Source organism: Schistocerca serialis, chromosome 12 (assembly GCF_023864345.2).
Source record: "Schistocerca serialis cubense isolate TAMUIC-IGC-003099 chromosome 12, iqSchSeri2.2, whole genome shotgun sequence".
NCBI classification, from domain to species: Eukaryota; Metazoa; Arthropoda; class Insecta; order Orthoptera; family Acrididae; genus Schistocerca; species Schistocerca serialis.
The window spans coordinates 205,079,686-205,095,517 of record NC_064649.1 but is presented as its reverse complement, the minus strand read 5'-3'; positions in this window follow the sequence as shown (position 1 = coordinate 205,095,517).

Genomic DNA, 15,832 nt, shown 5'->3' with positions numbered 1-15,832 from the left:
AGAGTGAATCTTTTAAGTGTTTGTGCTTTGAGCGGCTCCTGGGAGATCAGTATTAGATTCCGATGAACCAGAACAAGTTTACTGTATCTCTTGGACCTTCACATTCACCATGAAACACAGAAATTGTATCGGGATTGAATACAAAAGGCACAATGCCGACTTAAGTACAAGAAGAGTGAATCTTTTAGGTGTTTGTATTTTGAGCGGCTCCTGGGAGATCAGTATTAGATTCCGTTGCACCAGTGCTGGTTTACTGTATCCCTTGGTCCTTCACATTGACCATGAAACGCAGAAATTGCACGGGGATTAAATACTTTAATTTCTTGGACCTTCACATTGAGCATGGAGCACAGAAATTGCATCAGGATTGAATACAAACTGTACAATGCCGACTTACGTCAAGAAGAGTGATTCTTCTATGAGTTTGTGATTCGAGTGGGTCCTGGGAGACTAGCATTAGATTCCGATGCACCAGTGCAGGTTTACTGGGTCAGTTGACCATCACATTGACCATGAAACACAGAAATTGCATCGGAATTCAATACAAAAGGTACAATGCCGACGTAGGCACAAGAAGAGTAAATCTTCTAAGAGTTTGTGCTTTGCCGGCTATTGGGAGACCAGTATTAAATTACGATGCACCAGTGCAGGTTTACTGTATCCCTTGGACCTTCACATTGACCATCAAACACAGAAATTTCATCGGGATTAAATACAAAATGCACAATGCCGACTTAAGTACTAAAAGAGTGTATCTTCTAAGCGTTTGTGCTTTGAGCGGCTCCTGGGAGACCAGTATTAGATTCCGATGCACCAGTGCAGATTTACTGTATCCCCTGGACCTTCACATTGACAATGAAACAAAGAAATTGCATCGAAATTAAATACAAAATGCACAATGCCGGCTTAAGTAGAAGAAGAATGAATATTCTAAGGTGTTGTGCTTTGAGCGGCTCTTGGGAGACCAGTATTGGATTCCGATGCACCAGTGAAGGTTTACTGTATCCCTTGGACCTTCAGATTGACCATGAAACACAGAAATTAAATTGGGATTGAATACAAACGGCACAATGCCGACTTAAGTACAAGAAGAGTTAATCTTCTATTAGTTAGTGTCTGAGCGGCTCCTGTGAGACCAGTATTGGATTCCGATGCACCAGTGCAGGTTTACTGTATCCCTTATACCTTCTCATTGACCATGAAACACAGAAATTAAATCGGGATTGAATACAAAAGGCACAATACCGACTTAAACACAAGAAGAGTGAATCTTCTAAGAGTTTGTTTTTTGAGCGGCTCCAGGGAGACCAGTATTAGATTCCGATGCTGCAGTGCAGGTTTTTTGTATCCCTTGGACCTTTACATAGACCATGAAACACAGAAATTGCATCGGGATTGAATACAAAAGACACAATGCCGACTTAAGTACATGAAGAGTGAATCTTCTAACAGTTGGCGACTAGAGCGGCTTCTGGGAGACCAGTATTAGATTCCGATGCACCAGTGCAGGTTTTCTTTATCCCTTGGAATTTCATATTATCCATGAAACACAGAAATTGCATCGGGATTGAATACAAAAAGCACAATGCCGACTTATGTACAAGAAGAGTGAATGTTCTAAGAGTTTGTGCTTTGAGCGGCTCCTGGGAGACCAGTATTAGATTCTCATGCCCCAGTGCTGGTTTACATTATCCCTTGGTCCTTCACATTGACTATGAAACACAGAAATTGCATCGGGATTGAATACAAATGGCACAATGCCTACTTAAATACAAGACGAGTGAATCTTCTAAGAGTTTGTGGTTTGCGAGGCGCCTGGGAGACCAGCATTAGATTCCGATGCACCAGTGCAGGTTTACTGGGTCCGTTGACCTTCACATTGACCATGAAACAAAGAAATTGCATCGAAATTAAATACAAGAGTCTCAATGCCGGCATAAGTACAAGAAGAATGAATATTCTAAGGTTTTGTGCTTTGAGCGGCTCTTGGGAGACCAGTATTGGATTCCGATGCAACAGTGCAGATTTACTGTATCCCTTGGAACCCTACATTGACCATGAATCACAGAAATTGCATCGGGATTGAATACAAAAGGCACATTGCCGACCTAAACACAAGAGGAGTGAATGTTCTAAGAGTTTGTGATTTTGAGCGGCTCCTGGGAGACCAGTATTAGATTGCGATGCACCAGTGCTGGTTTACTGTATCCCTTGGACCTTCACATTGACCATGAAACACAGAAATTGCATCGGGATTGAGTTCAAAAGGCACAATTCCGACTTAAGTACAAGAAGAGTGTATCTACTAACATTTGGCGACTTGAGCGGCTTCTGGGAGACCAGTATTTGATTCCGATGCACCACTGCAGGTTTATTGTATCCCTTGGACCTTCACATTGACCATGAAACACAGAAATTGAATCGGGATTTAATACAAAAGGCACAATGCCGACTTAAGTACAAGAAGAGTGAATCTTTTAAGTGTTTGTACTTTGAGCGGCTCCTGGGAGATCAGTATTAGATTCCGATGCACCAGAACAAGTTTACTGTATCCCTTGGACCTTCAAATTGACCATGAAACACAGAAATTGTATCGGGATTGAATACAAAAGGCGCAATGCCGACTTAAGTACAAGAAGAGTGAATCTTTTAAGTGTTTGTACTTTGAGCGGCTCCTGGGAGTCCAGTATTAGATTCCGATGCACCAGTGCAGGTTTACTTTATCCCATGGTCCTTAACATTGACCATGAAACACAGAAATTGCATCGGGATTGAATACAAAAGCACAATGCCGACTTATCTACATGAAGAGTGAATGTTCTAAGACTTTGTGCTTTGAGCGGCTTCTGGAAGACCAGTGTTAGATTCCGATGCACCACTGCAGGTTTATTGTATCCCTTGGACCTTCACATTGACCATGAAACACAGAAATTGTATCGGGATTTAATACAAAAGGCACAATGCCGACTTAAGTACAAGAAGAGTGAATCTTTTAAGTGTTTGTACTTTGAGCGGCTCCTGGGAGATCAGTATTAGATTCCGATACATCAGAACAAGTTTACTGTATCCCTTGGATCATCAAATTGACCATGAAACATAGAAATTATATCGGGATTGAATACAAAAGGCACAATGCCGACTTAAGTACAAGAAGAGTGAACCTTTTAAGTGTTTGTACTTTGAGCGGCTCCTGGGAGATCAGTATTAGATTCCGATGCACCAGTGCAGGTTTACTTCTTCCCATGGTACATCACATTGACCATGAAACACAGAAATTGTATCGGGATTGAACACATAAGGCACATTTCCTACTTAAGTACAAGAAGAGTGAATCTTCTAAGAGTTTGTGATTTGAGCGGCTCCTGGGAGACCAGTATTTGTTTACGATTTAATAGTGCTAGTGTACTGTATCCCTTGCACCTTCACATTGACCATGAAACACAGAAATTGCACGGGGATTGAATACAAAAGGCAGAATGCCGACTTAAGCACAAGAAGAGTGAATCTTCTAAGAGTTTGTGCTTTGAGCGACTCCTGGGACACCAGTATTAGATTCCTATCCACCAGTACAGGTTTACTGTACCCCTTGGACCTTCACATTGACCATGAATCACAGATATTGCATCGGGATTGAGTACAAAAGTCACTATCGCGACTTAAGTACAAGAAGAGTGAATCTTCTAAGAGTTTGTGCTTTGAGCGGCTCCTGGGAGACCAGTATTAGAGTCCGATGCAGCAGTGCAGGTTTTCTGTATCCCTTGGACATTCACATTGTCCATGAAACACAGAAATTGCATCGGGATTGAATACAAAAGGCACAATGAAGACTTATGTACAAGAAGAATGAATGTTCTAAGAGTTTGTGCTTTGAGCGGCTCCTGGGAGACCAATATTAGATTCCGATGCAATAGTGCAGGTTTTCTGTATCCCTTGGACATTCACATTGACAATGAAACACAGAAATAGCATAGGAACTGAATACAAAAAGCACAATGCCGAATTAAGTACAGGATGAGTTAATCTTCTAAGAGTTTTTGTTTTGAGCGGCTCCTGGGAAACCAGTGTTAGATTCCTATCCACCAGTACAGGTTTACTGTATCACTTGGACCTTAACATTGACCATGAAACACAGATGTTGCACCGGGACTGAATACAAAAGGCACCATGGCGACTTAAGCACAAGAAGAGTGAATCATCTAAGAGTTTGTGCTTTGAGCGGCTCATGGGACACCGGTGTTAGATTCCTAACCACCAGTACAGGTTTACTGTATCCGTTGGACATTCACATTGCCCATGAAACACAGATATTGCACCGGGATTGAATACAAAAGGCACCATGGCGACTTAAGTACAAGAAGAGTGAATCTTCTAAGAGTTTGTGCTTTAAGAGGCTCCTGGGAGACCAGTATTAGATTCCGATGCACCAGTGCAGGTTCACTGTATCTCCTGGACCTTCACATTGACCATGAAACACAGAAATTAAATCGGGATTGAATACAAAAGGCACAATGCCGACTTAAGTACAAGAAGAGTTAATCTTCTAAGAGTTAGTGTTTGAGCGGCTCTGGGGAGACCAGTATTAGATTCCGATGCACCAGTGCTGGTTTACTGTATCCCCTGGACCTTCACATAGACCATGAAACACAGAAATTGCGTCGATATTAAATACAAAAGGCTCAATGCCTGCTTAAGTACAAGAAGATTGAATATTCTAAGGTTTTGTGGTCTGAGCGGCTCTTGGGAGACCAGTATTGTATTCCGATGCAGCAGTGCTGGTTTACTGTATCCCTTGGACCTTCACATTGACCATGAAACACAGAAATTAAATCGGGAGTGAATACAAAAGGCACAATGGTGACTTAAACACAAGAAGAGTGAATCTGCTAAGAGTTTGTGATTTGAGCGGCTCCAGGGAGACCAGCATTAGATTCCGATGCAGCAGTGCAGGTTTACTGTATCCCTTGGACCTTCACATTGACCATGAGACACAGAAATTGCATCGGGATTGAATACAAAAGACACAATGCCGACTTAAATACATGAAGAGTGAATCTTCTAATAGTTATCGACTAAATCGGCTTCTGGGAGACCAGTATTAGATTCCGATGCACCAGTGCTGGTTTTCTTTATCCCTTGGAAATTCATATTATCCATGAAACACAGAAATTGCATCGGGATTGAATACAAAAAGCACAATGCCGACTTATGTACAAGAAGAGTGAATGTTCTAAGAGTTTGTGTTTGAGTGGCTCCTGGGAGACCAGAATTAGATTCTCATGCACCAGTGCAGCTTTACTTTATCCCTTGCTCATTCACATTGACTATGAAACACAGAAATTGCATCGGGATTGAATACAAATGGCACAATGCCTACATAAATAGAAGACGAATGAATCTTCTAAGATTTTGTGCAATGCGAGGCTCCTGGGAGACCAGTATTAGATTCCGATGCACCGGTGCAGGTTTACATTATACCTTGGATCTTCACATTGACCATGAAACACAGAAGTTGCATTGGGAGCGATTACAAAATGCACAATGTCGATTTAAATACAAGATGAGTGAATCTTCTAAGAGTTTGTGCTTTAAGCGGCTCCTGGAAGACCAGTATTAAATTCCGATGCACCAGCGCAGGTTTACTGTATCGCTTGGACCTTTACATTGACCATGAAACACAGAAATTGCATTGGGATTGAATACAAAATTCACAATGCCGACTTAAGTACAAAACCAGTGAATCTTCGAAGAGATTGTACTTTATGCGGCTCCTGGGAGATCAGTATTACATTGCGATACACCAGTGCTGGTTTACTGTATTTCCTGGACCTTCACATTGAGCATGAATCACAGAAATTGCATCAGGATTGAATACAAAATGCACAATGCCGACTTACGTCAAGAAGAGTGAATCTTCTATGTGTTTGTGATTTGAGTGGCTCCTGGGAGACTAGTATTAGATTCCGATGCACCAGTGCAGGTTTACTGGGTCCGTTGACCTTCACATTGACCATAAAACACAGAAATTGCATCGGAATTAAATACAAAGGGCACAATACCGACGTAAGCAGAAGAAGAGTAAATCTTCTGAGAATTTGTGCTTTGCCGGCTATTGGGAGACCAGTATTAGATTACGATGCACCAGTGCAGGTTTACTGTATCCCTTGGACCTTCACATTGACCATCAAACACAGAAATTGCATCGGGATTGAATACAAAATGCACAAAGCCGACTTAAGTACAAGAAGAGTTAATCTTCTATGAGTTTGTGATTTGAAAGGCTCCTGGGAGACTATTATTAGATTCCGATGCACCAGTGCAGGTTTACTGTATCCCTTGGGCCTTCACATTGACCATGAAACACAGAAATAGCATCGGGATTGAATACAAAAGGCACAATGCCGACTTAAATACAAGAGGAGTGAATCTTCTAAGAGTTTGTGCTTTTGAGCAGCTCCTGGGAGACCAGTATTAGATAGCGATGCACCAGTGCAGGTTTACTGTATCCCTCGGACCTTCACATTGACCATGAAACACAGAAATTGCATCGGGATTGAATACAAAAGGCACAATGCCGCCTTAAGTACAAGAAGAGTGAATCTTCTAACAGTGGGCGACTTGAGCGGCTTCTGGGAGACCAGTATTAGATTCCGATGCACCAGTGCAGGTTTTCTGTATCCCTTGGACATTCAAATTGTGCACGAAACACAAAAATTGCATCGCAATTGAATACAAACAGCACAATGCCGACTTATCTACAAGAAGAGTGAATGTTCTAAGAGTTTGTGCTTTGAGCGGCTTCTGGAAGACCAGTATAAGATTCCGATGCACCACTGCAGGTTTATTGTATCCCTTGGACCTTCACATTGACCATCAAACACAGAAATTGTATCGGGATTTAATACAAAACGCACAATTCCGACTTAAGTACAAGAAGAGTGAATTTTTTAAGTGTTTGTACTTGGAATGGCTCCTGGGAGATCGGTATTAGATTCCGATGCACCAGAGCAGGTTTACTGTATCCCTTGGACCTTCACACTGAACATGAAACACAGATATTGCATCGGGATTGAATACAAAAGTCACTATGCCGACTTAAGTACAAGAAGAGTTAATCTTCTAAGAGTTTGTGCTTTGAGCGGCTCCTGGGAGACCAGTATTAGATTCCGATGCACCAGTGCAGGTTTACTATATCCCTTGGTCCTTCACATTGACCATGAAACACAGTAATTGCACCGGGGTTGAATACAAAAGGCACAAAGCCTACTTAAGTACAAGAAGAGTGAATCTTCTAAGAGTTTCTGATTTGGGAGGCTCCTGGGAGACCAATATTAGATTCCGATGCACCAGTGTAGGTTTACTTTATCTCTTGGATTTTCACATGGACCATGAAATACGAAAATTAGATCGGGGTTGAATACAAAATCCGCAATGCCAACATAAGTACAAGAAGAGTGAATCTTCTAAGAGTTTGTGCCTTAAGAGGCTGCTGGGAGACCAGTATTAGATTCCGATGCAATAGTGCAGGTTTTCTGTATCCCTTGGACATTCACATTGACAATGAAACACAGAAACAGCATAGTAATTAAGTACAAGAAGAGTTAATCTTCTAAGAGTTAGTGTTTGAGCGGCTCCTGGGAGACCAGTATTAGATTCCGATGCACCAGTGCAGGTTTACTGTATCCCTTGGACCTCTACATTGACCATGAAACACAGAAATTGCATCGGGATTGAATACAAAAGGCACAATGCCGACTTAAAGACAAGAGGAGTGAATCTTCTAAGAGTTTGTGTTTTGAGCGGCTCCTGGGAGACCAGTATTAGATTGCGATGCACCAGTGCAGGTTTACTGCATCCCTTGGATCTTCACATTGACCATGAAACACAGATATTGCATTGGGATTGAATACAAAAGCTCAATGCAGACTTAATTACAAGAAGAGTGAATCTTCTAACAGTTGGCGACTTGAGCGGTTTCTGGGATAGCAGTATTAGATTTCGATGCACCAGTGCAGGTTTTCTGTATCCCTTGGACTTTCACATTGTCCATGAAACACAGAAATTGCATCGGGATTTAATACAAAAGCACAATGCCGACTTAAGTACAAGAAGAGTGAATCTTCTAACAGTTGGCGACTTGAGCGGGTCCTGGGAGATCAGTATTAGATTCCGATGCACCAGTGCAGGTTTACTTTATCCTTTCGTCCTTCACATTAACCATGAAACACAGAAATTGCATCGGGATTGAATAAATAAGGCACATTTCCTACTTAAGTACAAGAAGAGTGCTTCCTCTAAGAGTTTGTGATTTGAGCGGCTCCTGGGAGACCAGTATTACATTCCTATTTAATAGTGCTGGTATACTGTATCCCTTGCACCTTCACATTGACCATGAAACACAGAAATTGCACGGGGATTGAATACAAAAGGCACATTGCCGACTTAAGCACAAGAAGACTGAATCTTCTAAGGGTTTGTGCTTTGAGCGGCTCCTGGGACACCAGTGTTAGATTCTTATCCACCAGTACAGATTTACTGTATCCCTTGGACCTTCACATTGACAATGAGACACAGGTATTGCATCGGGATTGAATACAAAAGGCACTATGGCGACTTCAGTACAAGAAGAGTGACTCTTCTAAGAGATTGTGCTTTGTGCGGCTCCTGGGAGACCAGTATTAGAAACCGATGCACCAGTGCAGGTTTACCTTATCCCTTGGTCCTTCACATTGACCATGAAACACAGAAATTGCACCGGGGTTGAATACAAGAGGCACAAAACCTACTTAAGTACAAGAAGAGTGAATCTTCTAAGAGTTTGTGATATGGGAGGCTCCTGGAAGACCAGTATTAGATTCCGATGCCCCAGTGTAGGGTTACTTTATCCCTTGGATTTTCACATCGACCATGGCACACAAAAATTACATCAGGATTGAATACAAAATGCGTAATGCCCACATAAGTACAAGAAGAGTGAATCTTCTAAGAGTTTGTGCTTTAAGAGGCTCCTGGGAGACCAGTATTGGATTCCGATGCAACAGTGCCGGTTTACTGTATCCCTTGGACCTTTACATTGACCATGAACCACAGCAATTGCATCGGGATTGAATACAAAAGGCACAATGCAGACTTAAGTACAAGAAGAGTGAATCTTCTAAGAGTTTGTGCTTTAAGAGGCTCCTGGGAGACCAGTATTAGATTCCGATGCACCAGTGCGGTTTGGCTGTATCCCCTGGACCTTCACATAGACCATGAAACACAGACATTGCATCGAAATTAAATACAAAGGGCTCAATGCCGGCTTAAGTACAAGAAGAATGAATATTCTAAGGATTTGTGCTTTGAGCGGCTCATGGGAGACCAGTATTGGATTCCGATGCACCAGTGCAGGTATACTGTATCACTTGGACCTTCACATTGACCATGACACACAGAAATTAAATCGGGATTGAATACAAAAGGCACAATGCCGACTTAAACACACGAAGAGTGAATCCTCTAAAAGTTTGTGTTTTGAGCGGCTCCTGGGGGACCAGTATTAGATTCCGATGCACCAGTGCAGGTTTACAGTATCCCTTGGACCTTCACATTGACCATGAAACACAGAAATTGCATCGGGATTGAATACAAAAGACACAATGCCGACTGAAGTACATGAAGAGTGAATCTTCTAACAGTTGGCGACTTGAGCGGCTTCTAAAAGGCCAGTATTAGATTCCGATGCACCACTGCAGGTTTACTTTATCCCTTGGACATTCATATTGTCCATGAAACACAGAAATTGCATCGGGATTGAATACTAGAAGCTTTATGCCGACTTATGTACAAGAAGAGTGAATGTTCTAAGATTTTCTGATTTTAGCGGCTCCTGGAAGACCAATATTAGGTTCCGATGCACCAGTGAAGGTTTTCTGTAGCGCTTGGGCCTTTACATTGACCATGAAACAGAGAAATTGCATCGGGATTGAATACAAAAGGCACAATGCCGACTTAAGTACAACACTAGTGAATCTTCTAATAGTTTGTACTTTGAGCGGCTCCTGGGAGATCAGTATTAGATTGCTATGCACCAGTGCAGATTCACTGTATCCCCTGGACCTTCACATTGACCATGAAACAAAGTAATTGCATCGAAATTAAATACAAAGGGCTCAATGCCGGCTTAAGCACAAGAAGAATGAATTTTCTAAGGTTTTGTGCTTTGAGCGGCTCTTGGGAGACCAGTATTGGATTCCGATGCAACAGTGCAGATTTACTGTATCCCCTGGACCTTTACATTGAGCATAAAACACAGAAATTGCATCGGGATTGAAAACAAAAGGCACAATGCCGACTTAAACACAAGAGGAGTGAATCTTCTAAGACTTTCTGTTTTGAGCGGCTCCTGGGAGACGAGTATTAGATTGCGATGCACCAGTGCAGGTTTACTGTATCCCTTGGACCTTCTCATTGACCATGAAACACAGAAATTGCATCGGGATTGAATACAAAAAGCACAATGCCGACTTAAGTACAAGGAGAGTGAATCTTCTAACAGTTGGCGACTTGAGCGGCTTCAGGGAGACCAGTATTAGATCCCGATGCACCAGTGCAGGTTTACTATATCCCTTGGTCCTTCACATTGACCATGAAACACAGTAATTGCACCGGGGTTGAATACAAAAGGCACAAAGCCTACTTAAGTACAAGAAGAGTGAATCTTCTAAGAGTTTCTGATTTGGGAGGCTCCTGGGAGACCAGTATTAGATTCCGATGCACCAGTGTAGGTTTCCTTTATCTCTTGGATTTTCACATCGACCATGAAAAACAAAAATTACATCGGGATTGAATACAAAATGCGCAATGCCAACATAAGTACAAGAAGAGTGAATCTTCTAAAAGTTTGTGCCTTAAGAGGCTGCTGGGAGACCAGTATTAGATTCTGATACAATAGTGCAGGTTTTCTGTATCCCTTGGACATTCACATTGACAATGAAACACAGAAATAGCATAGGGATTGAATACAAAAAGCACAATGCCGACTTAAGTACAAGAAGAGATAATCTTCTAAGAGTTAGTGTTTAAGCGGCTCCTGGGAGACCAGTATTAGATTCCGATGCACGAGTGCGGGTTCACTGTATCCCCTGGACCTTCACATAGACCATCAAACACAGAAACTGCATCGAAATTAAATAACAAAGGCTCAATGCGGCTTAAGTACAAGAGGAATGAATATTCTCAGGTTTTGTGCTTTGTGCGGCTCTTGGGAGACCAGTATTAGATTTCTATGCAATAGTGCAGGTTTTCTGTATCCCTTGGACATTCACATTGACAATGAAACACAGAAATAGCTTCGGGATTGAATTCAAAAGGCACAATGCCGACTTAAAGGCAAGAGGAGTGAATCTTCTAAGAGTTTGTGTTTTGAGCGGCTCCTAGGAGACCGTTATTAGATTGCGATGCACCAGTGCAGATTTACTGCATCCCTTGGACCTTCACATTGACCATGAACCACAGATATTGCATCGGGATTGAATACAAAAGGCACGATGCCGACATAAGTACAAGAAGAGTGAATCTTCTAACAGTTGGCGACTTGAGCGGTTTCTGGGATAGCAGTATTAGATTCCGATGCACCAGTGCAGGTTTTCTGTATCCCTTGGACTTTCACATTGTCCATTAAACACAGAAATTGCATCGGGATTTAATACAAAATGCACGATGCCAACATAAGTACAAGAAGAGTGAATCTTCTAACACTTGGCGACTTGAGCGGCTTCTGGGAGATCAGTATTAGGTTCCGATGCACCAGTGCAGGTTTACTTTATCCCTTCGTCCTTCACATTAACCATGAAACACAGAAATTGCATCGGGATTGAATAAATAAGGCACATTTCCTACTTAAGTACAAGAAGAGTGCTTCCTCTAAGAGTTTGTGATTTGAGCGGCTCCTGGGAGACCAGTATTAGATTCCGGTTTAATAGTGCTGGTATACTGTATCCCTTGCACCTTCACATTGACCATGAAACACAGAAATTGCACGGGGATTGAATACAAAAGGCACATTGCCAACTTAAGCACAAGAAGAGTGAATCTTCTAAGGGTTTGTGCTTTGAGCGGCTCCCGGGACACCAGTGTTAGATTCTTATACACCAGTACAGATTTACTGTATCCCTTGGACCTTCACATTGACCATGAAACACAGGTATTGCATCGGGATTGAATACAAAAGGCACTATGGCGACTTCAGTACAAGAAGAGTGACTCTTCTAAGAGATTGTGCTTTGTTCGGCTCCTGGGAGACCAATATTAGAATCCGATGCACCAGTGCAGGTTTACCTTATCCCTTGGTCCTTCACATTGACCATGAAACACAGAAATTGCACCTGGGTTGAATACAAAAGGCACAAAACCTACTTAAGTACAAGAAGAGTGAATCTTCTAAGAGTTTGTGATTTGGGAGGCTCCTGGGAGACCAGTATTAGATTCCGATGCCCCAGTGTAGGGTTACTTTATCCCTTGAATTTTCACATCGACCATGAAACACAAAAATTACATCAGGATTGAATACAAAATGCGTAATGCCAACATAAGTACAAGAAGAGTGAATCTTCTAAGAGTTTGTGCTTTAAGAGGCTCCGCGGAGACCAGTATTGGATTCCGATGCAACAGTGCGGGTTTACTGTATCCCTTGGACCTTTACATTGACCAAGAAACACAGCAATTGCATCGGGATTGAATACAAAAGACACAATGCAGACTTAAGTACAAGATGAGTGAATCTTCTAAGAGTTTGTGCTTTAAGAGGCTCCTGGGAGACCAGTATTAGATTCCGATGCACCAGTGCGGGGTGGCTGTATCCCCTGGACCTTCACATAGACCATGAAACACAGAAATTGCATCGAAATTAAATACAAAAGGCTCAATGCCGGCTTAAGTACAAGAAGAAAGAATATTCTAAAGATTTGTGCTTTGAGCGGCTCATGGGAGACCAGTATTGGATTCCGATGCACCAGTGCAGGTTTACTGTATCCCTTGGACCTTCACATTGACCATGACACACAGAAATTAAATCGGGATTGAATACAAAAGGCACAATGCCGACTTAAACACACGAAGAGTGAATCTTCTAAAAGTTTGTGTTTTGAGCGGCTCCTGGGAGACCAGTATTAGATTCCGATGCACCAGTGCAGGTTTACTGTATCCCTTGGACCTTCACATTGACCATGAAACACAGAAATTGCATCGGGATTGAATACAAAAGACACAATGCCGACTGAAGTACATGAAGAGTGAATCTTCTAACAGTTGGCGACTTGAGCGGCTTCTGGGAGGCCAGTATTAGATTCCGATACACCAGTGCAGGTTTTCTTTATCCCTTGGACATTCATATTGTCCATGAAACACAGAAATTGCATCGGGATTGAATACAACAAGCATTATGCCGACTTATGTACAAGGAGAGTGAATGTTCTAAGATTTTCTGCTTTTAGAGGCTCCTGGAAGACCAATATTAGATTCCGATGCACCAGTGCAGGTTTTCTGTGGCGCTTGGGCCTTTACATTGACCATGAAACAGAGAAATTGCATCGGGATTGAATACAAAAGGCACAATGCCGTCTTAAGTACAACACTAGTGAATCTTCTAAGAGTTTGTACTTTGAGCGGCTCCTGGGAGATCAGTATTAGATTGCGATGCACCAGTGCAGATTCACTGTATCCCCTGGACCTTCACATTGACAATGAAACAAAGTAATTGCATCGAAATTAAATACAAAGGGCTCAATGCCGTCTTAAGCACAAGAAGAATGAATTTTCTAAGGTTTTGTGCTTTGAGCGGCTCTTGGGAGACCAGTATTGGATTCCGATGCAACAGTGCAGGTTTACTGTGTCCCCTGGACCTTTACATTGAGCATCAAACACAGAAATTGCATCGGGATTGAATACAAAAGGCACAATGCCGACTTAAACACAAGAGGAGTGAATCTTCTAAGACTTTCTGTTTTGAGCGGCTCCTGGGAGACCAGTATTAGATTGCGATGCACCAGTGCAGGTTTACTGTATCCCTTGGACCTTCACATTGACTATGAAACACAGAAATTGCATCGGGATTGAATACAAAAAGCACAATGCCGACTTAAGTACAAGGAGAGTGAATCTTCTAACAGTTGGCGACTTGAGCGGCTTCAGGGAGACCAGTATTAGATTCCGATGCACCAGTGCAGGTTTTCTGTATACCTTGGATATTCACATTGTCCATGAAACACAGAAATTGCATCGGGATTGAATACAAAAGGCACAATGCCGACTTATGTACAAGAAGAGTGAATGTGCTACGAGTTTGTGTTTTGAGCGGCTTCTGGAAGACCAGTATTAGATTCCGATGCACCACTGCAGGTTTATTGTATCCCTTGGACCTTCACATTGACCATGAAACACAGAAATTGTATCGGGATTGAATACAAAAGGCGGAATGCCGACTTAAGTACAAGAAGAGTGAATCTTTTAAGTGTTTGTAAGTTGAGCGGCTCCTGGGAGATCAGTATTTAATTCCGATGCACCAGAGCAAGTTTACTGTATCCCTTGGACTTTCACATTGACCATGAAACACAGAAATAGCATAGAGATTGAATACAAAAGGCACAATGCCGACTTAAGTACAAGAAGAGTTAATCTTCTAAGAGTTAGTGTTTGAGCGGCTCCTGGGAGACCAGTATTAGATTCCGATGCACCAGTGCGGGTTCACTGTATCCCCTGGACCCCCACATTGACCATGAAACACAGAAATTGCATCGAAATTAAATACAAAAGGCTCAATGCCGGCTTATGTACAAGAAGAATGAATATTCTAAGGTTTTGTGCTTTGAGCGGCTTTTGGGAGACCAGTATTGGATTTCCATGCACTAGTGCAGGTTTACTGTATCCCTTGGACCTTCACATTGAGCATGAAATACGGAAATTGCATCGGGATTGAATACAAAAGGCACAATGCCTACTTAAATTCAAGACGAGTGAATCTTCCAAGAGTTTGTGCTTTGCGAGGCTCCTGGGAGACCAGTATTAGATTCCGATGCACCGGTGCAGGTTTACTTTATACCTTGGATCTTCACATTGACCATGAACCACAGAAGTTGCATTGGGAGTGATTACAAAATGCACAATGACGACTTAAATATAAGAAGAGTGAATCTTCTAAAAGTTTGTGTATTGAGCGGCTCCTGGGAGAACAGTATTAGATTCCGATGCGCCACTGCAGGCTTACTCCATCACTTTGACCTTTACATTGACAATGAAACACAAAAATTGCATCGGGATTGAATACAAAAGGCACAATGCCGACTTAAGTACAAGAAGAGTGAATCTTCTAACAGTTGGCGACTTGAGCGGCTTCTGGGAGAGCAGTATTAGATTCCGATGCACCAGTGCAGATTTTCTGTATCCCTTGGACATTCACATTGTCCATGAAACACAGAAATTGCATCGGTATTGAATACAAAAGGCACAATGCCGACTTATGTACAAGAAGAGTGAATGTTCTAACAGTTTGTGCTTTCAGCGGCTTCTGGAAAGCCAGTATTACATTCCGATGCACCACTGCAGGTTTATTGTATCGCTTGGACCTTCACATTGACCATGAAACACAGAAATTGTATCGGGATTGAATACAAAAGGAACAATGCCGACTTAAGTACAAGAAGAGTGAATCTTTTAAGTGTTTGTACTCTGAGCGGCTCCTGGGAGATCAGTATTAGATTCCGATGCATCAGTGCAGGTTTACTTTATCCCTTGGTCCTTCACACTGACCATGAAACACAGAAATTGAATCGGGATTGAGTACATAAGACACATTTCCTAC